The sequence below is a fragment of the Canis lupus genome, chromosome 28 (assembly GCF_003254725.2).
Source record: "Canis lupus dingo isolate Sandy chromosome 28, ASM325472v2, whole genome shotgun sequence".
Lineage (NCBI taxonomy): Eukaryota > Metazoa > Chordata > Mammalia > Carnivora > Canidae > Canis > Canis lupus.
Window position 1 is genome coordinate 28,181,834 of NC_064270.1, and position 23,991 is coordinate 28,205,824.

The 23,991-nt window shown below is 53.0% G+C and overlaps 1 long non-coding RNA gene across 3 annotated transcripts; it reads left to right on the forward strand.

Moving 5' to 3' along the window:
* Positions 1-4,410: 4,410 nt before the first annotated feature.
* LOC112672400 (uncharacterized) lies at positions 4,411-23,590 on the forward strand. 3 transcript variants are annotated; one of them, XR_003144255.3, is made up of 4 exons: positions 4,411-4,612; positions 5,307-5,425; positions 21,880-22,030; positions 22,947-23,590. It is a non-coding gene; the product is annotated as an uncharacterized LOC112672400 (long non-coding RNA). The 3 variants fall into 3 exon arrangements; XR_004810217.2 differs by having other exon boundaries at positions 4,424-5,425; XR_003144257.3 differs by lacking the exons at positions 4,411-4,612; positions 5,307-5,425 and adding an exon at positions 14,427-15,552.
* The last annotated feature ends 401 nt before the right edge of the window (positions 23,591-23,991 follow it).

Consider the following 23,991-nt stretch of genomic DNA (forward strand, 5'->3'; position numbering starts at 1 on the left):
GTCGTTTTGAGAAATTGAAGTGAGTTTTTTTTTTTTTTTAAGTATCTATAATTTGAGTGTGGTCCTTCTCCAATGAGGCTCAAGAAACCCAGGCTCCTCACCCACAAAGGGCCAGACTGATGGATTCTTGGGCATTTTAAAGGGAGATGAGGGTGCAAAAGGGAGAGGATTAGGAAAACTTAAGTCCTTCAGAAAAGGAATGGGAGAAAAGTTTTCCAACCAGATCTTTGCCCACTGCAAGGCTCCCCGAGGGAGTTTGGTTTGAATTTCAGGTTAAAAATGCTTACTTCTCTTAACTTCTAGTTTGTCATCGTCGTCGTCTGTTGTTTTAATCCAGACATGTAAGTTTTGCGTTGAAGGATATTCCCCTAGGATTGGAGGAAGCACTTAGCAGAATCAGAATCCTGGGACTTTTAAACTGCTTCTGACTTCAAACCCCAAAGTACAAGCTCCTCCCCACCTCCCACCAATCTTTTCCTTCCTTCCTTTCCCTACATTCCTCCTTCTTTCCCTTCTCCTTCCTTCCTTCCTTCCTTCCTTCCTTCCTTCCTTCCTTCCTTCCTTCCTTCCTTCCTTCCTTCCTTCCTTCCTTTCCTCCTTCCCTCCCTCCCTCCCTCCTACCTTCCTCTCTCTCAGGCCCCAGTCTGCTGGAGGTGAGGAGGCAAGCCCAAGGGTCTCTGCAGCCTTATAAGGCAAGCATTCCGAGAAACCTTCAACTCTTAATTTTAACTTAAAGAAAAAGTTGTAACCAGTCTTGGAGGAAACTTAGCTTTTTTTCCCTCCTCCTTCCCCCTTCTGGGGGTACGAGGTTGTTTTTGCATGCTTCATTTGCTTCTTATCCTGATAGGCTGCATTAATCAGTTTTATTTCCATTGATAGAGAAACCTCGTCTGTTCTGTTCGAGCTACAAAGCGTCCTGCGAGCTTTTGTGAAAGTGCAAATCAGTTTAAGCAATTATCATACCAGGAATATGAAGGGGAAAGAGGAGGCCTGGCCCAGTGGTCTCCTTTAATCTCTTAATCCACGGATCCAGGGGGGCTGCCTGGACATAATTTAGGACAATCTCCCCACCCTTTACACTGTGATAAGGCCAAGTTACAATGCAGGGCAAAAATACAAGCTTTGTTAACATCCTGCCTTGAAAAGTTAAGATTAGACATTCCGTGCACGTGTGGGGACTATAGGGCACTATGGAAATTTTTCTTTCTTTCTTTTTTTTTTTCCTCCCCTCCTCTCTTCTAAAGTAGAATTCATTCTTGGTTTCTGTCTTTTTTTTTTTTCTTTATCTCTGCCTGTCTCTTCTTTTTTTTTCTCCGTCTCTGTTCCTTTGGAGAACTCTGGCTGTCCATGGCACATTTTCTCGCAGACTGTTCTGGGAAGGTGTGTGTATTATGGGGGACACTTGGTTGCAGGAGGATGCTGGGGTGAGGCAACCTGCCCAGGGAGATCCAGGCTTGCTTCTCAAAGGGTCAGGTGCTACCCTGGGTATCCTGGAAACTCAAGTTGGTTTTCCCACCGCTTTGACAGCGAGAGCTCTCTGTCGGATGGCTGTTCCCAATACTTTGCAGTCACTGCTACAGTACGTCTTCCCCTTTTCTTAAACAAGTCACCTTCTCTTTCCACTCATTTTCCCAAACCCAGAATGCCTCAAACACGGAGCACAGACATGTCAAAATTCCAAATGGCCTTTCCAGAAAAAAAAAATTTTCCCATCTTAGTAAAAGGCTTAATTTTGCAGAAACTATATACTTTTTTTTAAGTACAAAGAAAGGGGTAAGGTGACGAAGATTTTTTTTTTTTTTTGGTAAACGTCCTATGTAGTGTAACAGCAATAAAATCATCAGAGAATACTATTAGCTTTGAAAAAAAAAAAACTAAAAGCTTTATTACAAACCAAGCTTTGAAAATAGGGGGGATTAGGCGGCTGAAAGGGTCCCACAATGGTAAGAAGAAAAGGTTTCATGCTAATGAGGTTAATGCCCTTTGTATCTCAGGCCTCCACATCTTCATTACGCGCTATCTCCGGCTGCACCGAGCGGCTCAGAGAGCCGCAATCCACTCCAACGCCCCCCTTCCCGGCCCAAAGAAGGATTTGATAGCAGCTCTGTTCAAACTAGATAATTATATCTTTTCAAGTCGGAATTAAGATAAAGAAAGTGAAGCAGAGGCGGCTCGCCTTGATCCACTGCAAACAAATTTGGCGCACTTTCGAGTCCTTCCCCCGCCTCAAAAAGGCAGGACAGTCAGCTTATTAGCCGCTCGTTTGCTTTATTAATTCATCTATTTAAAGTGGCAGGATTAGAGCGTCTAATGTGGACGCGGGCTGCCGTGGCGTTGAGGAATATAAATATTTGCGAGATGCCATCCCACGATGACTATCTGGGCGCGGGGCGCAGGGCGCGGGCAGGGTGGCGGGGCGCGTGTGTCTTGGGGCTGAGTCCCCTTCCCAGTGAGCGCATGCGGGACTGGAGGGAGCCCTTTGGGCTGGGGTACGTGGGAGCCGTGTGCCCCAGGTCTGAGTACTCCTGCGTGGTATACGGGTACCAGGCCTGGATGCCCCTGGCAGGGCTCTGCGGGCATCGAGGGGCAGGTTCTGCGTTCTTGCCTGCACATGGTGGAACCAAATGCGAGTTGCCTTACGGCCCGCCTGTTACCCCGAATGAGGCGTGGGTTACAGTGGATCTGCATCTTGCTCCCTTGTGGATTGCTTGCGGGCCTTTCCTGAGTAGCCCCCCTGTGCCAAGTGGATTTGGGGGTGGGTTTTCAGATGCGTTGCCCTGAGGAAGTAAAGCGGAGCGTACAGTGCATGTGTGCTCCAGCCACGTTCTCCTGCGGGGTACACGTGGGCTCCGTGTGCGTTTCTAGCTTGGGGTCCTGTTCCTCCGCAGCCAAGGATCGGGTCTGTGGGCGCCGGCCGGGCTTTTTCAAGGCACCATAAACTCCGGGGGTGGGAGCAGCCTTGGACCCCGGGACAGTTACCCCTTTCTGCTTTTCGTTCTGGGTGTCCGGTGCCCCCAGCTCCTTCCAGCCCTGCTCCTGGCAGCCGAGCCGAGCTGGAGCGGGAGCGTTGGCGGCAGCCCGGAACCTGCCGGGCCACTTTTGTGCTAGGGGCGGATTGTGGCAGGCAGACAGCCACGCCAAGTGGGCCTGGCAGAAAGGGGGCTCGGGCCTGCGCGAGGCCCTGGAAACCTCGGCTCCTCCCCGTCCCCGCCTCAGAGGCGCAGGAAACAAAGTCTCCGCCGCGCAGGCCGGCTGGGGAGGGACTCTGGCGGCTGGGCCCCGGGCCCACTGCGCAGTGGGGGCATCTGGGCTGGGCTGCCCGCCTGTGGGCTCTTTCAAGTCGGAATAAGCGGGTGGATGGAGCCAGAGCGAGAGGCTATGGTAGCGTGTTTAGGTCTGTGAAACAGTTGTGTCCGTGTGGAGATGTAATTGTGTGTCTGAGCCAGGACTCAAGTCAGGGTGCTTAGGTGCTGAATACGCCAACTGCGTGTTCGAGGCCGAAGCGGCCGCTACCTGTGTGGCTAGAGTGAGCGTGTCAAGGTGTCCAGCTTGCCTTGTGCAACGAGATCATATTGAGGCAGGGCGAGAACGGTGCAGCTGGGTGACTGTAGTGTCTGGTGAGGGGGTTAGAAGTGCGGTTTGTCTAGGGAATCTGTGTGCCAGGGTCTGGTCCAAGAGTGTGTATCTGGGAGTCTTGCTGTAGTTGTGAATCTCAGGGAATGGGAGTGGCCTCACTGTGTGTGCGTGTGTGTGACCCGTGGGAACAATTCTCTGTGTTTGGGTGGAGGTCCCCGTGTGACGGCGTCCGTGCCCAGCACCAGGGCAGCATTTGTTCGTCTCAGGATCTAGGCGCGTGTGTCTAGCAAGAAGCTCGAGTTCACGTATTGTTTCCGCGGTGCACCACTCGCTCCGGAGTTGGGTAAACAACAGCCGTTTTTGGTAACTGCGCATTTTTTCTAGGCCGGCCTTTCGTGTTTCTGCAGCGGGCCTTTGACTTACTTGGGTGCCGCCTGGGAGCAGCGGCGGGCAGGCCGGAGAGGAGAGGGCCTGCGAGGTGGGGGTGCCGGGCCGAGCTGCGGGCCGGCTGGTGGGCCCAGGGCCTGGCCGCCAGATTGACCTCCTCCAACCAAACCCGCAGCCAGCGGGAAGTGGGAGTTTTGAGAACCCGCTGACCCCAGCCGTGACCCCGCTCGGGGAGGCGGCCTCTCCCGGCGCGACCCTGTTCGCCAGGAAACTCGAGGCGGTGCCACGCTTGAAAGCGAAAGGTCCATTCATCAGCCGCGCCCGGCGTCTAATTGGCCTTTTGTTCATTAGTGCCTATTGCCCAGCGGGAGCGGGAAGGGGGCTTGGGAGGGCCCCGGGGGCTGCAAGCAGGGGTGCTGGGCGCCCCGGCCCGGGGTCCCGGTAGGGCAAGGCGCGTCGCACTCCTCCGAGGGGGCGCCAGAGCGCGCCAAAGATCACGCCCACGTGCAAGGATGCTCGGCGGGAGGCTGGGCTTCTAGCGTCCGGGCCGGTCCTCCCAGCTGCGGCCGCAGGCCCACGCCCCGTCCTTGCCCACACCTCCGCCCGCCGACCCAGGACACGTCTTTCCTCCGCTCCCTCGGGATTTCAGGTCTGCCTTCCCGCCTCTCCCAATTTCCCAGCTCGGGCGCTGGCCTTGGGGCCGGGCTGGGCTCACCTCCCTCCCGCCTTTCTTCACGCTTCTAGGGTTCTTTCGCCCTGGCCTTGCCGCCTCCCCCATAGCGACTCATGGTTCCCCTCCCTAGGCACCAACAGTGCTCTCACGTCGGGCCAGTGCCCCGCTTCTCTTGGGGGAATTGGGAGAAAATTTTGGGAGGTAGGAGGCGGCCCACTTTTGTGGGATCGTTTGGAGGAGGAAGCCCAAGCCTCCAGCGCTCCGAATTCTAGCTCCTCCAAATCAAACCTTACCTTCTCGCTCCCATCTCCTACCCAGTGTCCACATCAAGCCTCCACGTCCCCTTCTCTACCCCACACCTGCTGCCCCTCGGCACACCCGGGGAGGAGTCCGAGAGAAAGCGCAGGGATAAGGGCTCCTCCCAGCAGAAGCCCAGAGGTCCAGACGCACCTGTAGGGCCCAGGGGGTGCCTGGAGTGGGGGATGCGCTAGCGCTTGGACAAGCATCCAGGCCCCCAGCCCCCATCTTTCCTCTCTTTCCCTGGGAAGCCGGGGATTCCTGGTGGTGGGCTGGCTGCCCCGGACCTCCCGGCTCCCAGCCTCAGCCCAGTCCCAGGCCACCCCTGCCCCCAGCCCACTTCAGGCCCTATATATAGCACGGGTCTCCATAGCCCTCTGCTGGACCTGACGTCAGGAAGAACTTGATCTTGCCTGCTTCGCTCCTGCTTCTGAAACTGATCCTTGAAATGAGAGAACAGACTCTACACAATTCCCATGGCCTTGACATAAGGTACAGCGATAAATATACACCACTAATGAGCAATTACCATATAATCACCTTCCAATTAGCTCGCATAATGATGAATTAAACATTCTAGCAGGCGGGATTAGGTTTCTTACTTTGTATATTATTTACGAAGGCTATAGCTTCTGCAAAGAACCAAATATCAAATTAGATGGGGAATTTTCGCGTGGGGGTAATTATGCATTCAGGCCAGCGGCTGTGTGCTGGTCACTTGTCAAATGAGGCCTGCAAGGTACTGACCAGTTCGTTTGGGCATTTATTTCCCCCCTTTCCTCTTCTCTCTTTAGGTGCAATTGCCTTGCCTTTCCCTTTTACCACCCTGGCAGGCGGGGTGGGAGGATGGGGGTTTGGGGGAGGGGTTTGGGGAGGGACCCCGGTCTCAGCAGGGAGGATGCGGGTGCGGATGCGGGTGCGGATGCGGTGTGGGCTTGCGGCCCTCTAGTGCCTCGCCCCCTCTGCTCCGGGGGCGCATCCTGGGGCCTCGGAGCCCTCGGAGCTTTCGGAGAGGAATCGCGCTGCTTCGGCGCTACTGCGGGGCTCGCGGCGGGCGGCTGGCCTGCCATCCCCACGCGGGCCACCTGCCCCAGGCCCCTCGGGCTGCTCGGCCTCCACCCCCCACTGCCACCCCAGCGGCGGCGGGAGAGTGTGTGCGTCTGGGGGGGCGGGGGAGGGATACTGAAACAACCAACCAACCTCCACCCGCCCGCCCGCGGCCACCTCTCTTGTTCGGAAATGAATTTTGGCAAGAGATTAGCTCCTAATCTGATCTAACGCTGCTGACATTTGGGAAGAAGATGAAAATGGCAGCTCAATTTCATTCAGAAACGGGGTCACTTCTCGGGGCTCCGCTCTGCTCCCCAGAGAGCGTGGATGCTCCTCCCCTCCCCCCGGTAAACCCGAGGAGCTAGTCTGGAACTGGGGGGCAGGCAGGCGGCCAGGACTGCCCCTCCACCCCACCCCTGACCCCCAGCAGTGGGCAGGTGGTTCTGTGCTGGACCCTGTCCTGTCCCGGGTGAATGGTGGAGGTAGGAGGGGGTTATTGGCTGGGGCATCATCCTCTGTCCTCCCCCCTCCCCTTGCTTGTCTTCAGGGTACTTGGGCAGACGTGGGGACTCCTGGGCCAGTATGAGGTCTCTTCAGGTGGGAGAGCCCCTTTCCCGCAGGGAGTTCGTGGAAAGTAGGAAGTCAGCAGTCACCACATAGTGAGGTCATTAAAGCCAGGAGACTCAAGGCCTGCTTCCTGTCCTTCCCCTGGGCTCCCTGGGCCCACCTGTGGGGGGCGTGGGGGGGTTAGGGGGGCAAGGGGGTGGATCAGTACCTGCAGCCTTGTCAGAGGGCCTGGCCTCTTTAGAAATGGTGGACCTGGACATAGCCTCCCCTCTGTTTAACTCCAAGAGGCTGCAAGGTCCTGAGGGGTAGGAGTTAGGGCTTCCTGGAGACAGTGCCTCCTTTTCTCCTGAGATACCCACAGGCACCCACTGCAGACTCCAAAGGTGGGCAGGCCATGTTCTCAGCCACCTAGAGGGCCCCACAATGCCCAGCCTCTCCCCTCAGCTAGGACTGTGTGGGCAGAGGCCTCATCCTACTGCCGGGTAACAGGGGACAGGTGGAGTCATTTGTGGGGGATCCTGCTCACTGGATCCTGTTCTTGAGGCAGGTTTCCTACGGCCCTGCCTATGGGGTGCCAGCCTGGAATGGGGGTTGATCAGCAGCACAGCCCAGGACAAGGACAAGCTGAAGGATCTGTGCTTGGGCCCCTTGGAATGAACATACTAAGGAAGAGAGTTTTGTGCCTGACTTTGATTGTGTACCTAGCATGCACAGGTGGCTGTACCTGAAATGTGCTTACACAGCAGGTGGGTCACACACATGGATGTGTAAGTGGACACAAGGCTATGGGGACGAGGAGGCTGCAGCCCCTCCTGTGTCTACAAAGCTGAGGAAGAGGCATTCCTTGGGTACCTAGGAGAGTGAGGTGTGAGCTGGATCTCAGCCCTCCGCCCCCTTAGGCAGCAGCCCGGCACACTCTGTATTCCCCACACTTGAGTTCAGATGGGCTTTCTGTGTGTTGGCTCTGATATTATTGAAGGTGCCTTTATTATTGAGAGTCAGCTTTGTTCTGATTAGTCCTTCCTTTACTGGGTGCCCACAGGGCGGAAGCGAGGGACTGCCCCTTGCCCTTGTTCCAGCCTGGGGTTCTGGATGCCACAGCCCTGGTTATCTGCCACTATGGAGTTACTTGGAGTCAGGCAGAGGGGTGGTAACCGCAAGTATGTTTGCAGGCCTGGGAGGGGGAGGAGCCAAGTAATGAGCTGCGAGGGCATGTGTGCATGTGAATGTTTGGGAGTGCATGAGTGTTTGGGAACATTCGTGAGAGCCTGCAAGAGTGTGTGTGTGTAGGCGAGCATAGGGTTAGCACAGCAGGAGGGCAGGGCTGTGTGTTGGTGGGAGCCGTGTAAGGGTTTGGGGGTGCAGCTGGCTTTGCTGCCCTAGCTCTCCTGGCCTCCCTGGCCCCCTTTGGTCTGCCTTAGAAAGGGTTCACCCTGCACCGCTTCTTGGCCTCTGCTCTAAATGACTGTGCCTGTGTCTTCATGAGAAACAGAAGTGGTGACTAATGCTGTGGATCGCTTCAAGTGGAGGCCACAGCTTCGGAAACCATGTCATACTGATGGAGATGTCACTTTCCCTATTGGTCATCTGGGACAACCCAGAGGGTCTTCCTCAGCTCCAGGGGCCTCCTGGTTGTGTGTGTGTTGGGGTGGCATGGGGTGGGGTGGTCAGTGCTGAATTTTATGGAAAGCCAGAGCACTTTCAAGGTCCTTCTTCTCTGCCCACCCTCCTGCCACTCATACAACCTGCTCCCCTCTGCCCCAACCTTGAGTTTTCCCAGCTGAGAAGGAGATTTTTATCTAGAATATACTATAGGCCAGAAGAGGAGCAGTTGGACTAGCATGCACATGTGTAATCTGTATGTGCAGCCTCATGACCTAGGTCCTCATTTGCTCACTGTCCATCATCTGTCTGAACAGGTTTCTTCAGAGCAAATTCATTGTAAACCCCAGGAAGAACAGTCCAGAGAAGTTACTAGATTCCTGGCCCCGGGAAAGGGAACAGATGAGGCCAGGAGCCTCTGGAGTTTGCATCTGGCCCCGATGCTCATCTCAGAAGCTCTGACCCCTTCCCTGGCCCCTGTGCTAGATTGTAGGCCAACTGGGAGCAGGGAGTGAGTAGCCATTGCTTCTGCCTCAAATACTTGCTGTGGGCCAGCACTTCAGAAGCATTACATCACATCTGCCTATGCCTTCCCTCCGCCATAGGTCCCTTGTCCCTGACCTCCTGCCCACTGCTTTCTCCAACCTCTCTCTTTAGTGCAAGTGAATGGGGCGATGGAGGGCAGCTGGGGCGGAAGAGGCCCTTGTGCGCTTCCTTCCCAGTCCCAGACTTGCTCTCTTCTACCAAAGACGCGAAACCGGGGTGGTGCTGGGGTCACCCAAAGAGATAGGAACTAAGACAGCTCACCCTGACCCTATATCCTTTCTGCTGCCTGTCTGATTGTGCTTTTTTTTATCCATGTTTCCATATCTGTCTCCAGGAAGGGTGGAGAGCCATTCCCCGGAGCCCAGCGCCTCTCTCTAGGCATTTCTTACCTCCCTCTTTTCCTCCTGGCACCCTCCCTTTCTTCCTTTTCCCTTTTACTTATATGGATTTATTCTACAGCTTTAATCACTCATCTATGAAGTGATATATGTATGAGATTAATTAGTAAGTCTTGTTTGCTATAGGGAAATATTTGAAGCAATCTAAATATCCATCGGGAGGGGATTGGTAAAATAATTTACCCCCAGACTAGAATTTATACAGCAGCTAAAAAGAATGTTCTAATATGGGAGGATCTCTAAGATATGTAAAGGTCCACTGAAAAAAGCAAAAGGAGTACGCAGAGAATACCATTAGTTTAAAAGAAATACATAAAGGGCGTGTATATTTGTTTGAAGTTGCTTATAATCTTTCTAGGAGGATGCAAAAAAAAAAAAAACTGGTGGAAATGGATTCCACAGTCTTTTTTAGGTGCCATGGCATGCTTTCTACTTCCCTAAGCACCTGGCTGCCCCTCGCCAGATGTAAGGCTGTCGTTCCTAAATGCTTAATGCCTCCTTTGCAAGAGGCTTCCTGGAACGGAGCACCCGGATCCAGGTGGTTGCCTTCAGTCCTACGAAGAACAGGACTCTCACCAGTGTTTTGGCTGCTGTACTTCTGTCACTGTGGCCCAACACAGCATTGGCTTTTTTTTGCAACCATGAGTCAGAAGCTTAGCTCCCCTCTCCAAGGAATCCTACAGAAGGCCCCACTGGTGATCACGCAGCCTGGGCTTGGATGTTTCCAGGGCTGGGAAGTTCACCACCTTCAAAGTTGCTTTGTCTCTTCTGAAACAGATTTGAGTTTTAGGATTTTCTTTGAGGCCTAGAGAATAAGTCTCATCTCCCTGGAGTTCATCTGGTGGCATGACAACTGTTTGGAGCATTGCCTCCCTGTGTGCTTCCCTTTCTTATTATTATAAAAAAAATACAGATTTATAGACTGCAGAGTGCATAGTTTGAGGTATACACCCTCCATCTCCAAAAATTATGTTATGAATTGAATCCTGTCCTCTCCAGGTTCACAGGCTGATGTCCTAAGCTCCAGTCCAGAACGTGACTTTATTTGGAGATAGGGTCTTTACAGAGGTGATCACGTTCAATGAGGTCATTAGGGTAGGCTAGTGTTCTTATAAAATCCCATCATGACTGGTGTTCTTTATAAAAAGAGGAAATGGGATGCCTGGGTGGCTCAGCGATTAAGCGCCTGCCTTTGGCTCAGGGTGTGATCCTCGAGTCCCGGGATCGAGTCCCAAGTCAAGCTCCCTGCATGAAGCCTGCTTCTCCCTCTGTCTGTATCTCTGCCTCTGTGTGTGTGTGTGTGTGTGTGTCTCATGAATAAATAAATAAAATATTAAAAGAAAAGAGGAAATGTGTGTGCACAATCCAGACACACACAGAGGGAAGGCGATATGAGGAAGACACAAGAAGAAGCGGACATCTACGAGTCAGGAGAGAGGCCTCAGAAGGAACCAATCCTGTTGACATCTTGATCTTGGATTTCTAGCCTCCGGAAGTATGAGACAAGAAATTTCTGTTGCTTAAGGTAACCTGTCAGTGGCACTTATTATAGCAGCCTGAGCAGACTCATACACATGATAAATTCAAGGTCAATCTTGTTCTCTGTCTCTTTCCCAGGCACTCACCATCCTGTTGCTGTTTTGAAGCAAATCCCAGACCTCATACCTTTCCTAGTAACAGTTTTAGGTTGTGTCTTTCATAAGAGTCTTGTAACAGCTTAACCACAACACTATGATTCCTTAGTAATTCTGCTCTCCATGAGCTCATGAGCTGATCTGTGAGTAGATATGGCCTTTACCTATGCTCCCATGGGTCTGGGCTCCCCACCCCAGGGTTATGAGGAAGAGAGGCAGTCCATCTGGGATGGGGGCAGGCCCATCTGCACATGCCAATGCCCTCCTCCCATTTGGAGAATTTCCTTCCAGGAAGATCCCTGTGTGGGCATCTTGGGAAGAAATGTGGGTGCCTCTCCTTTCCTTCGTAGGGAGCAAAGATCTTTTTTTTTAAATAATAAATTTATTTTTTATTGGTGTTCAATTTGCCAACATACAGAATAACACCCAGTGCTCATCCCATCAAGTGCCCCCCTCAGTGCCCGTCACCCATTCACCCCCACCCCCCACCCTCCTCCCCTTCCACCACCCCTAGTTCGTTTCCCAGAGTTAGGAGTCTTTATGTTCTGTCTCCCTTTCTGATATTTCCCACACATTTCTTCTCCCTTCCCTTCTATTCCCTTTCACTATTATTTATATTCCCCAAATGAATGAGAACATATAATGTCTGTCCTTCTCCTATTGACTCATTTCACTCAGCATAATACCCTCCAGTTCCATCCACGTTGAAGCAAATGGTGGGTATTTGTCATTTCTAATGGCTGAGGAATATTCCATTGTATACATAGACCACATCTTCTCTATCCATTCATCTTTCGATGGACACCAAGGCTCCTTCCACAGTTTGGCTATTGTGGACATTGCGGGAGCAAAGATCTTAAGGTTGCCAGTCTGGCCATACTGCAGACATTAGCAGGGCTCGAGGGGTCTTGGGAAAGGGCTGCTTCCATTGTGGCCTAGCAGGGTCTGGGGCCCTGGAAACGATGGCCACGGGGCCCCAGCCTCTCCAAGCATTGCTGAGCCTGGCTTCCCATTTCCTCTGGCGGTGGCTGCATTGCTAAGTAGTGTCCTGGCAAAGCCAATCCACCCACAGCAGCTCAGTTGCACCCTAAGCAAATTAGGTGCTGATCCGAAGGTGTAATTGAGCAACAGTGAGTGCAGTTTAGCAATGGCGAGTGTCCTCGCTGGGGTAGCAATCAGAGGCCGAAAAAGTCCACGAAGACCTGTTGGAGGCCTGTTTTGCTTCCCTGACCCTCCCTGTTCTAAGCAGAGGCGAAGAGATGCCTCGCAGCCAAGTTCTGTTTGATTTTTAAAAATTGGGGCGAACCTTTGGATGTGTCAGGGTGCTAAACATAATTAGCATTCTTTAGGAACAAAATAGACAACAAGCCTGCTATTGTTTCCTTAATTATATGTCTTCTGATATAAAACAATCCCTTGGTGTTGGTGATGTGTTGATTAATTATCCCAAACAGTTCTTTTTGAAAGTTAGGAAATGTGTCTCCTGACCTCGTTCTCTGTTTCAAGGGGAACAGGAGCCGAGCTCTCGAGTTTCTTCCCCGAGCCCCGAGCCCTGAGCCCCGAGAGCCCCTTGGTTACCTGTGCTGGGAAGGTGGAGTGGAAATGGGTTTCTGGGCTGAGGTAGGGCCAGGCTGGCAGGGAAGTGCTGGGGGGTGGGTGGGGTGTTGGGGGTGGGGTGGGGGCCTCGAAGGCTTCTGGGGGAGCAGAGCCGGGGGACTTTCTGGGTTGATCCTCTGGGGACAGATCAGCAGCCCCTCCATGTGCCCCAGACAGGAGGCCCAAAGGGGGAGGGACACGAGAGGGAGGAGCCCTTGTGGTGTCTGTCTGGAGTCTAGACCCTCGAGGCGGGATGTCCTGGTGACTCACTGAGCCGTGTCTCCCCACAGCCCTCACTTTCTTCCACCCTCTTTTGTGTTTTCGGCCCTCCCAGCAGCCTATGAGTCGCATGCCAAGGTGGCAGCAGGTGCCAGGCCTGGCCTGAGAAGGTCCATGAGGCTGCAGCCAAGGGCCTGGGAGCTTTGTTGGGTGTGTGTGGATGACAGTGTGGGTGCTGAGGGGATGGAGAGGCCCCTCCAGAGAGCTGTGTGTGTGTGTGTGTGTGTGTGTGTGTGTATGGGTGTGTATGTGTCTATGTGTGTGGGGATGTGGGTGTGTGTGTGTTATGTCCAGGCAACGGGGAAGGGTAGGGTGTTTTCCTGCTGGGGATTCCTTTAAGTTCCTCATCTCAGTGTTTGCTCACAAGGGCCTAAAATGCCTCCCTCTGTCCCCTTTCTGTCCCACGACACCTTCCTTGTGCTTTTAGGGCAGGCTCCACATCTTCCACCTCCAGGAAGTCTACCTGGATTGCCCAGCCAGCCCTCTGGAGCCTTTGCTTGTACAAAGCCTGCCACCCTTTCTCCACCTTGCTGCCCCAAATGCTTACCTCTCTCTAAGTGGGTAAATCCAGGCTCTGCAATGGACTCTAAGATGCATGTGGGAGCAGGGCTGGCCTCACTCATCTTCATTCCTCTTCGGTGCCTGGCTCTAGCCAGACCTGCTCAGTACCCCGCCTCCCAGTCCTCCTTCTACTCTCTTCTTCCTTTTCCCTCTCTCCCTCCCCGTTACTTCTGTTGGTGTCCGTGGGTCTGTGTATCTCATGACAAAAAACATTTGAGGTGGCCTGCAGGGAGTATAATTAAGCTTAATTCATGATACATATGACGTACAAACAAATTATAAGGTAAAAATAAAGCTGCAATAAGTCAATACTAGGGAAACCATAAACGAAGAGTCAAGACCAGGGGGACGTTAGAACATGGCTGTGCTGTAAGATACTATTAGGATTTCAGTGTTGGCAGTGATGCTCGTTAAATGTGCTCCGTGCTGGGCTCTGAACTTGACGTGCCTTATCTCATTTAATCCTCTTGATAATAACTTCAGACATGAGGACTCTCTAATCCCCATTTTATAGATGAGGACACCTGGGCTCAGAGTGGTTCAGCATCTTACCCAAGGTCACACAGCAGACATGAGACAGCAGGGATTTAGTTGAGGCGCTGTCTGACCTTGAATGAAGCCCAGCTGCATCTTCTACAGAGCTCTACAGAGGCATGAGGGGCTTGGCCTAGAGGGAAGGGGGACCTCACAGGGCAGCAGCAGTTAGAGGAAGCTTGGGGAGCAGAATGCAGGGGAGGGTGGGAGGAGGTTAACTCCCAGTGATCCAGAAATGTCAGGAGGGATATGAGGAGGAATGGGGGGGAAATGGAGTGGGGCAGGGGGAGAAGAGATCAAGCAGATCCAGCCAGAGGGTCCTCGGAGGGGAGATCCCACCTGGCAGGAGGAAGCAGGGCCCCTTCCCCCCATCCCCACAGAGGCAGCTTCTTCCTGGAGAGGAAAACCAGCCTTGTCTTGGGGCACACCTGGCTGCCCCACAGGGCCAGGCGTTGGGTTTCAAGAGCACCTGATAACATGCCCAGGGGCAGTCCCCTGGGGAGGGGGCTGTGTTCTGCTCTCTGTCCGGATCCAGTCCCCTTAACTGGCTGCCCACCAAAAAACTACTTACTTTTCTGAAAGCAGGTACGCACACAGGACACCTGTGTGGTGTCAGGGGCGCTGGAACAAATGGCTGCTGAATTAAGTGGCTGGCCTGAGCTGAGGATGGTGGGAAAGCGGGGGGGGGGGGGGGGGGGGAGGTGAGGTGGGGGACGCATAGGGAAGAGCCATTCAGAAGGAAAGAGGAGAAAGTGTCTTGTCTCAAGGGGCGAGTTGCAAGGCAAGGCTTACAAGTTAGAAACATGATCACTTTCCACCTCCTGTCTAGGGCGTGAGTCTTGGAAGATCTCGCAGTCAGGTGGGTTGAAGAATCTTAGCTGCAGGGGCATTTGGGTTGCTCAGTGGTTGTGTCTGCCTTCGGCTCAGGGCGTGATCCCGGAGTCCTGGGATCGAGTCCCGCATCAGGCTCCTTGTGGGGAGCCTGCTTCTCTCTCTGCCTCTGCCTCTCTCTCTTTGCCCCTCATGAATAAGTAAATAAAATCTAAAAAAAAAAAAAAAAAAAAAAGAACCTTAGCTGCAATGAATGACTTGGGCAAGAGGAGAGGTGACTAGACCATATAGCTGCCTTTGACTTGGAGAGAGGAGGTTTGGACCCCGGGGATTTGATGATGGCCATGTTCACGGGCCCTCCCTCCCGCCAGCTGCGGAGGCATTCGAATGGTCTATGGAGCCCAATTTATTGAGCTCTTTATTGAGGATGCCAGCTTCTTACCAGGGCCCAAAGCGCATGCCACTCACCTAACAGCTTTGTGACCTGGGGCGAGTTTCTCAGCCTCAGTTTGCTCATCCATAAATGAGGGCAATCATAAAACTTGTGACATGGAGTTGGCCGTGTAAATTAAATGAGCCCAGCATACAGTAAGAGGTAAGAGCTCCGTAAATGCTAGCCAATATTATAATCATTTCTGTGGTTTGGGGATCAAGTGGCTGCCAGTGACTGCTTGAGAGTTCGGCTTTCTTGTGACTGTGTCCTGCTCTCAGAAAGAGTCAGTTTGTGCAGTAGGAGGAGTCCTGGACTCAAAGCAGGGGGCCCTGATTCTAGTTCTAGACCTTTCTCTGATGGGTATGTAACTTTGGGCAAGTCCCTTTCTCTCTGGGCTTCTCATCTGCACAGTGAAGGAGCTGGACCAAAGGATCTGCTCAGCCTGCTCACCACAGGTCTGTGGTGCTCCTTGAACAGCATGTGTAGAGGTCCTCAGGAGGAGCCTCTGACCCTCAGAGGTGGACCTCACAGGAGGGATCCTCGTCTATAAGGAACAATTCCAACAGGAAAGAGGATTGGAAAATCCTGGTGAGTCGTCCCCTCCACCCCCTCTCCCACTATGATTTGTTCAGCGATGAATGAGGATGATGGCTCAACCCCTGTGCCAAACAGGCTCATACCTACCTACACGCAGAGCACACTCCCAGGGGGTTTGGGGCACACACAGGCACACACATAACACACACACACACAGAACTGCTTATGTGATCTGTGTAGAAACCACCCACTTTGCCTTCCCCCAGGGTGTGGTGTGTGGTGTGGTTAGTGGTCTCTAAATACCTGGCTTCTGGGAATGATGTTGCCAGATTTAGCAAATAAAAATATAGGATGCCCAGATAAACTAAGAAAAGAGCTCTAAAAGGGCTGAATGTTTTTTATTGATTGATAAAAGCTGATCCTGAAAAAAAAAAAAAAGAACAAGAAAAAAAAGCTAAATCTTGTTTGTGGAGGACATCCTGCTGGCCCACACGGGGTGTGGGACATGTTTAGCAGGTATAAGATATTCTGATATACAGGATGCCTGGCAATCCTATTCTGGAGGCCCCCAAGGCTGAGATGAATTGGACTGAAACCTATGGAGAGCTTCCTGGCTTGGGGACAAGCAGTTCATCTGGAATGTTCTCTAACTAGAGGCTTGGGGAAAGTGGAGAAAATATAGGAAGAGATCCAGAGCAGTGCTCAGGGCTTTGCTGGGGGAATAGGGGCCTGGCTGCACTGTCTTCCAAGAGCTGGTCCTCCTTCCTCCTTCACTGACCAATGCCCTGCTCACCACTCTGTTGGCCGGCTGTTTTGGTGGTGGCTGCCTGGGGTGCTGCTGCTCTTACAAGGTGGAACTGATCTAGAGAAAAAAGGGACAGTAGGAATGACCCAGCTTAGATCCCATCTTAGTCTCCATAGGTCCCCAAGCTAAGGTCAGCCCTCTTTCTCTTTGTTCATCAACCCTCTGAGCACGCAGGGTCCCTCCCACTTTGCAGATGAGCAAATCAAGGCCCAGGGAGATTCTGCTGGGGCCTCTAGGACATTGGCCGCTGGCCTCTCCTGTTTTGTGGGGTCACAGCCTGTCAAAGATGAGGGGGGAGCTCCAGTCAGTTGGCACCACCATGTGCAGGAAACCAAATGAGTTGTGTGGCAAACTGAGGCTTGGGAGGGAGCAGTGGTCAACCCTCCACTCTATCCTCCCTTCTCCCCTCCTGGATCGGAAGCGGTTCTCAGCCCCCCTCAGAGGCGTGATGAGCCTCCAATCATACATACATGGGAAGTGGTGAAGGGTAGGGGCTTGGGGCCTGCAGACTTGAGTGCAAATTCCTGCTTTATTTCTTTCTTTGACCAAGTCATGGCTCTCTTCTCCTCATCTGTAAAGTGGGAGGAATAGCACCTGCTAGGGTTGTTGTGGGATTGAGTTAATGCAGTTAAAATACTCTGCCCAGGGCACAGCACATAGTAGGTGGTCGGGAGACGAGCCCTTCAACAGGCATGTGAGCGCTTACAGCGTAGCCAAGTGATGCGGTCACTGCTTTCTGCCCACATACATCCGTAGAGCAGTGGTAATCAATCAGGCACTGCGCTGAGGACCAAGGCGGTCCCCAGGGCAAGTACCAAGTGCTTCGTATCTCCTAGGAGCTGCCAGCAGCCCGAGTGAGGATCTATGCAAGCCACACATGACATATTTAATAAGCAGGGCAAATTGGTGCTAAGTGGGAAGTTAGGTACCTTGGTCATAAAGTATAAAATGACTTTGCAGGTAGTCAGGGAAGGCTTCCTGGAGGAGGTGAGGTTCACATTGTGGTCCTGGCTGGGTCTTCGTCCAGTGTGTCCTGAGCTTACAAGCAGGCCTCACACGAGTGTGGTGAGTGACCCTAGCTGTGTACCTAGGGGCTGAACAGAGAGACACCAGGAGGAAGAAAGGGGATGGGAGCATTCACGGTCTGGATGGAGTTTGGAAGAGCTGGGGAAACTTCAGCTCCTCACCTGCTCTACAACCTCCCGAGGCCCAGCAGGGAGGAGGCAGGTAAGAGCCAGGTGTTTGCCATCAGGTGTCCCCGGCCAGGAGGCTGCTCTGCCGAGAAGCTGATAGGCAGCCTCTCCTGGGCCACAGTGACCCTAGGTGCCCACCTTGGGCTTTGTCCTACTGCCCAGGGGTGGAGAAGGCCCTCTCTCCCTCAGGATTCCATCTGGTTTTTATTTTCATGTGTAGCAGTGACAAATGTTACTAAAAAACAGAAAAAGGCAAGAGAGCCCTACCTCCTCCCTGAACGGGACGTTTCATCGCTTCCTGTCCACGCTGCCTGACTGATGGAATTTGACATTCCGAGCTCATTAGTGCAGGGATCCCTTACAGCAAGCAGCCTGCCACGGGGATGTCACAAAGGGGCTTTAACTTGGGCGTCATTGAGAAATTTGGCTTCCAGGGAGAAGCTGTCTGGCCAGGCTGACGCCCATTCCGAGGCTTTCCCTTCCATTCAGCAGAGGCTCGGCCCAGCCGGACTCTGTGTCCCCTTCTCTGGTAGGAGGTCCTTTCTGGGTCCTGGCAGCCACCCTCTGCCTTGTGTCTCTCAGATCAAGACCCTTGATGGTCAGAGTTGCGAGAGAGCTCAGCAGATCCTGCTCTAGTCATTTGCACATGGGGTAACCGAGGCCTAGGGAGTGGAGGGATTTGCTCAAAATCATCAGCCTGTCAGGGTCAGAGTGGTGGCAGATTAGAGCATGGGATCTGGAGGCAGAAAGACGGGGGTCCGGGCCTGCCAGCCCTGCAGGGCTCCTCACGGGCTGTGCGAACTTGAACAGCAAATGCCCTCACAGGAAGGCAGAGGAGAGGGAGCGCGTATATCGGAAGTACCCAGCTCTGTGCCTGGCACCAGCTGCCTACTGCTGCTCTTGTCGTTACTGTCACGAGGCTGAGACCTGCTGATCTGCAGCGTGGCCCGTTAGTTCATGGGCAAGTCTTCTCTGCCTTGGTGAGGTGCCCAGCAAAAGTCCAACAGCAGCTGGGTTGAGGACCCCCAGGGGCACCTCTGCCCAGGCTCTGTCCTGTGGCCCCGACCTAAATGGTAGAGGCCACCGCAGATCAGACCCCAGACCGAAGGGAAGCCAAGCTTCTGCAGGAGGGAAAACGCTCCCTGCATCACACCCTGTGGTTGAGCTCCAGAATGCCTGACTGAGTGAATGAATGATGGAATGCTTGCCTGCTGATATCTCCAGACCTGGGCCCCCCTCTGGGCCTTCCCTCGAAGGCAGAAAGAGCAGGGGTTGGGAGCCAGCCGGCCTGTTTCTTCATCTGCAGAGGGGGTGATGGTTATCCCGCAGGGCTCGCTGGGGGGACTGCGTGCAGAACCCTCGGCAGGTGATCCTGAATCGGAAGCCGCTGCTGAGCCTCTTCTTACCTCCACCTTCACCGACAGCCTCCTCCTTCCCTTGTGCTCCTCAGAACCCTGCTGATGGGAGACATAATACTCCCATTGTGCAGGTGAGAACACTGAGGCCCTGAGAAGGGAAGTGACCCGCCCAGGAGTCCTCCGTGAAGCCAGGGAGGGCCTCAGGCCAAACACCTGGGCTCCCAGGCCAGTCCCTGTGCTGCCGTGGTGCTTCCGTGTCAGCAGGCTGATAGAAATCGGGATAAAATGGATCAAGTCAGCAGGTTCTTGGTCCTCTTCACCTGCCCTTGGGGATCTGGTGCATTTTCCTCCGCAAGGCATAAGCAGCGCTTTGGGGTGGGAGTGCATTGGGTTGCCGCCCCATGGATCTGGGTCAGCTTTAGGCAGAGCTCCAGGAAAAAGGGAAGGGGCCCTCAGCTGCAGGATGGGCAGTGTGGGTGGGGGCACTGCAACCCCAGGCCAGGGGTCCTCTCTGGGCTGGCTTCCAGGTCAGATGTGTGGAGATTGCTCCCCAGGAGCCCCTCTGGCAGCCCCTGACCAGCAGGCCTCGTCCCTGGGGCTGGGTGTCCCCGTGAACACGATTTAATGAGCTGGCTGCAGAGAGCTCAGCGATCTGGGGCCATTCTTCTGCCTCTGTCCTAGTTGGAATTCCAAGTTTTGTGTTTCAGGCCAACTTGCTCCTTGTATATCTATTTGGAACCAGCAAGCCCCCCAGAGCATTTTATCGGGTTATTTTGAATTAGGAGTTTTAACAGCCTGCAGGGCAAACATAGAAGCCTTTAAGGAGAGAAAGCAAATGAAGTCAGCAAGGGGGAGTGCGCTGGGGAGAAGGGAGGAAGTCCCAAGCTGAGTTTTGGAATGGGGCTTGATTATGTTGGTGACAGCAGGCTGCATTTTGCAGGACAGGAATCCAGCCCCTGTGGTTTGCAAAACACTTCGCCCCACATAATTCCATTTAAACCACACAAGGACGCTGAGAGGTAGCGATGGTTTGTTTGCCTTATTATCTTGATCCTACAGACTGAGGCTCAGAGAGGTACCGAGGCTGGCTCAAGGTCACACAGCAAGGAGAAGGCAGGGCTGAGATTTCTGACAGCGCAGGATCCCCCCAAAGTCTTCGTTTTTCCGTTCTGGAGTTAGGGATCAGTGGCAAAGCTGTAGTGGGTGCTGCGGAAGCTCTGCCCACACCCATGGGCTCCCTTTGCCTTCTGTGTGTATGACCGCCCGCCTGCTTCTGGGTGGTTTGCTTCCAATGGCTCTTTGAGGCGCTCGAGCCATTTATTTGCCCAAGCACGGGGCTGAAAATGCCTGAGAGTTCACATCCCCTGGGTGGTCCATAGCCAGTGTTGGACTAGAGCAAGAGTTTGGAAGCCCGGCTCCCTCGCTTGGAGACCCAGACAAACTCCAGAGTGTGATTTACTCTGCAGAGCTCCTGGGGGATCAAGCTGGCACGGGGGCTTCACGTGGAATGGCACCCTACTTCTCCTCTCTCTCCTCCCTGCCCTACCTCACCCACTGCTTCCCTCCTCTCTCTCGGAAGCACTTCCTTACTAAATCCCTTGTAAATGAATTCTTATCTCAAGGTCTGCTTCTGAATCTGATCTCACACAGGTCTGAACAAGACGGAGGATCAACACTGGGAAAGACATGGGACCAGGGAAGAAACGGGGGTGGGGGTGGGGAGGCCAGGGTGGGGGTTGCTTTGCTAACCTCTGACCTTCGAGGGGAGCCCTTAGTGAAGCTGTGGCCAGCATACAGGTGGGGAAGCGGTCATCTGAGAATGTGCTGGAATCGGTGGGAGAATGGACAGTGAGCTTAGAGGTCTGAAATCTCATCTACTCTTCCACATGGCGGAGGTGGGCACTGAGGAGTGGTCCTGGCTCGGATGGGGGTGCAGACGTGCTGGGTGTTGCCTTGGGTTTGAAGCAGAGGTGAGCATGCAGGACCTCTCCTCGGGTGGTGGGGGGGCGGTGGGTTAGGAACCAAACCTGTGAAGGAGTGAGGAAGGCAGGATTGGGCAGAGGGAGACAGGGCTGCGGCGCAATTGTAACAGAGCCTCTGGTGGATGCCATGGGGACCTGGAGCTGGGCTGGCCCCTCACAGGTATCCTGAGCCAAGGCTGAGGGTGGGCTCTTTGTATGCCAGTATAGACCAGGCACTGGACACTGGCTGCCTCCAGGACAGGTGTAGTCTTGGCCGGGCAGCTTCTCCCAGATGAGGCCAAGTTCTGGAAAAACGTGCCTGCTTTTCGTTCCACTGAATCCCACATGATTTCCAGGGGACTTCCTACAGGTTAGGCCTTCCCCCTGTGGGACAACTGAGACATGGAGGAAAACAAGGCCCCTGTCCTCAAGAAACTTTCATCCAGTTGCAGAGACGCTGCTTTTGTCTGTGAAACGTGAAATGATGTAGTTCGGAGGAACTGCTGTCATCAGGGTTAATGAGCTCACTGTGTGCCAGGCACGGTGCTAGGTACTTCCCAAGCATTTATTTGCCCTTTCGTGGCAATTCTCCAGTCTTAGCCTCATTTCACAGATGGGCTCATCGACTGTCCCATGACTAGCTCGTAAGTGGTCAAATCAGAATATGTTTTTTCCCATGTATTTATTTATTTAAGGAATCTCTACACCCATGTGGGGCTCGAACTCACAACCCTGAGATTGAGTCACATGCTCCTCCTACAAAGCCAGCCAGGTGTCCTTCAAATCGGAGTTTTTAATTGGAGCATTCTGACTCCAGAACCCGATCTCTGAGAAACTACCTTCTACTGTTTATGTAGGAGCTGAGAAGACTCTGGAATTCCCTGTAGAGTATGGGAGAGTATGGTAAGGAATATCAGAAGACTGCCTGGAGGTGGTGGCCCTGGGTCTAATATTGGAGCATGTGCATTAGGGGACTGGGGCTTGCTTCAGTGTCTTATAGAGAGAAGGCAATCCCTCATTGTGTAAGTGGTTTATGAAATAAATGCTCTTTCCTCTGAAAGGTCTCCCTATACTAATCTGAAGTTTAATGGGCTCGTGGTTCCCCTACTCCCAAGTGGAGGAAGAACTTTCCTGTCCACACTTTGACTTCTGCAGTGACCTTCAGATTCCAACAGCTATATCCCATCTCTGCTGCGACCTAGCGGTGCACTGGTATGTTTTTAACAACTTGCTTTCTGGGGGGGGGGGGGGCTGGGGGGAGGGCAAAAAAAAAAAGAAAGCAAGCACCCCAACTTGCAGTGTTTGCCAATCCTGTGGTGTAAACATTTCCACCATGGCCAATTCATACTACCAAAGTGATGTCACTGACAGTGGGAGTGGGGAAGAGGTACCCAGGTGGTTCTTGTAAGCCAGCGTGAGCCGGCCTCAGCAGACACTGCATGTGACCTCTTATGTCTGTAACATATGTACTGCCAGAGTTGGACTCATTCTGGGAAGAGAAATGATTCCCTGGGTCCATTTGGCTATGGCCCAGTGGGTGTCATACTGATAAGCTGAGGACATGGATTTCATTGTGAAAGTCAGCTGTTCCCACAGAGCGGATGTCTCCCACCCTCACCCTGGGATTTTTCACTGTCCACCCCCCTTCTTCTGCGTCTGACACTTCCAGCTGTGGGATCTGCATGGGGCCCATTCCTGCTCTGTTGCCACGATAACCCCTTATACCTGGACAGCACTTTACAGTTTGCAAAGCAGTTTTCACTGCCATGTTCTCCTAGAGCCCCCTACAGAGCCCAAGAGGTAGGCCGTGTGGGGTGTGATTACCATCACCTGACAGTTAAATAATCTGAGTTTGGGGAGCTTCAAAGACTTGCTCAAGGCCACACTGGTTGGTAGCTGGTGGCAGGAGCAGGACCTAAACCCCAGGCCTCTGCAGCCCAGCCTAGCACATTTCCATCTGTTTTGGGCGGTTGAGCATCATGAACATTCCGGAGTGCATCATAAGTTAAAAGTTGTGTTAAAAGCCACATGACCGGATTTATCCTTTTAATGTAGAAATGCTAATTTTAAAAGTTCTGCCAACTTATACCCATTTTTTTTTTTTCATCCTTCCCCTCTTGGTTTTCAGTTGTAGGTGAAAACAGAAATCCAGGAGCAGGAGGGGACATGACACTATTCATAGGTGGCCTCCCCCAAACTCCAACACTGCAAGAGCCCAGGTGACTGCACAGAGTGGGGCAGAGGTAATATTTCAGCCCTGGGCGTTTCAGGTAAACAGCTTCTTTGGTCAAGATGACAAAGGTATTTATTACAGGAAATCCCTGGCAAGGATGATCTATGCTTGTCCAAGAGAGCAATAAAGGCACTTTTGCCCGGAGCACTGGGCTTCCGAGCCTGGCCTGCGAGTGTCTGACTGGGGCGGCGCTCACATTCCTGCGGGAGACACAGTCTGCTCTTCTGCTTAGGAAGCTGTGCACAGCCTGCACCCCGGGTCCCGCCAGGGAGATTGACACCTGCGACTTTGCTTGCGACCTGCTGTCCTCTCAACTCCTGGATGGAACCGCAGCTGCGTTTGACCAGACTTTCAGGAAAGATAAACCTGCCATTGGGCAGCCACACCCACCGGCCTGCACACCCACACTCACACTCGGTGTCCAGCCCTCTCTGTTTTCTCCCAGTGTGGTGGTGAATTTCTAAAACCTGGATGAATGTTTCCAAAACTTGCCCCATGGGGAATTTGTTAAAAAATACAGATTCCCAGGGCCTCTCCCACCCAGTCTGATTTAGTAGGTTGGCGGGGTGGTGTTAAGAAGTTGTCACTTTAACAAGATCACAGGTAGTTCTTGTGATTGGGTAAATTTTGCAGGTGTGGCCCAGGGTTTCTCCAACTACAGCAGGTATCTGAGTCAGCCCGTGGGCTTGTGGAGAAAGGAGTGCTGACTTATTTTATTTTATTTTATTTTATTTATTATTATTATTAATTATTAATTATTTATTTTATTTTATTTTATTTTACTTTTTGAGTGCTGACCTTCTTAGCTGGGCCTGAGAATTTGCATTTCCAACAAACTCCCAGGTGACGTGGATGCTGCTGGTGTGGGAGCGGTGGGTTGAGAGCCTGTTGAGAGTCTGTGTGTTAACAGACCCTGGAGCCAGGCTGAAGCTGTTTAAAC